This window comes from Cebus imitator, unplaced genomic scaffold, assembly GCF_001604975.1.
Source record: "Cebus imitator isolate Cc_AM_T3 unplaced genomic scaffold, Cebus_imitator-1.0 Scaffold4327, whole genome shotgun sequence".
Lineage (NCBI taxonomy): Eukaryota > Metazoa > Chordata > Mammalia > Primates > Cebidae > Cebus > Cebus imitator.
Genome location: NW_016111642.1, coordinates 3,273 through 4,240, shown reverse-complemented (window position 1 = coordinate 4,240; position 968 = coordinate 3,273). Strand labels below are relative to the sequence as shown.

General features: G+C 40.1%; 1 pseudogene; it reads left to right on the top strand.

Moving 5' to 3' along the window:
* Window positions 1–441: 441 nt before the first annotated feature.
* The window catches only part of LOC108299290, a 3,438-nt pseudogene continuing 2,911 nt past the window's right edge, over window positions 442–968 (top strand).

Here is a 968-nt window from a genome sequence, read left to right as displayed (position 1 = left end):
GTACACTGTATCTACCTGCCTGTTTGACCTCTCACCATGTTGGCCAGGATGGTCTCAGTCACCCGACCTCATGATCTGCCCACCTCAACCTCCCAAAGTGCTAAGATTACTGAGCCACCACACCTGGCCATTACCAATAATTTTTCAGTGATATCTGTTACATGTATTTTCTTAGATATGTGACTTGTCTCCAGGTGTGTTTATGAGATCTTAAGTAGAGAAACCATATAATATGTGGTTTAAATCAGAGTGCTATATGGTACAAGGGGGTATTTCTAATGATTATTCCAGGGCAGGGACATATTCAGAACTATCCTAGGCACGCTGTAACGTGGACACCTATGTAAAGCACTATAGGCACCTATGTAAAGGACTATTTAAGCTTTCTAGTTCTTGAGTCAATTTTGGTAAGGTGTGTAATTCTAGAAATATGTCCATTAGGGCTGGGCTCAATGGCTCACACCTGTAATCCCAGTTCTTTGGGAGGCCAAGGCGGGTGGATCATGAGGTCAGGAGTTCCCAATCAGCCTGGACAACATGGTGAAACCCCATCTCTACTACAAATAAAAAACATTAGGAGAGGTGACAGGCATCTGTAATCCCAGCTACTTGGGAGGCTAAGGCAGGAGAATCCCTTAAACATGGGAGGGGGATGTTGCAGTGAGCCGAGACCCCAGCACTACACTCCAGCCTGGGCAACAGAGCAAGATTCCATCTCAAAAACAAACAAACAAAAAAAGAAATAAGTCCATTAAAGATAAAAGTACAATAAACTTATATTTCCTTCATGGTAATATTATTTATGCATGCATTCTTTTTACTTGATCAGTCTTTTCAGATGATTTTATTAATTTCATCAAATAACCAATTTTTGGTGCTGTTTTCTGTCATTTCACTGTGAAGTTTGTTGTGAATTTGTTGCATCTCATGATTTATTCATTTCAATGTCATTTATTTTTGACTTACAT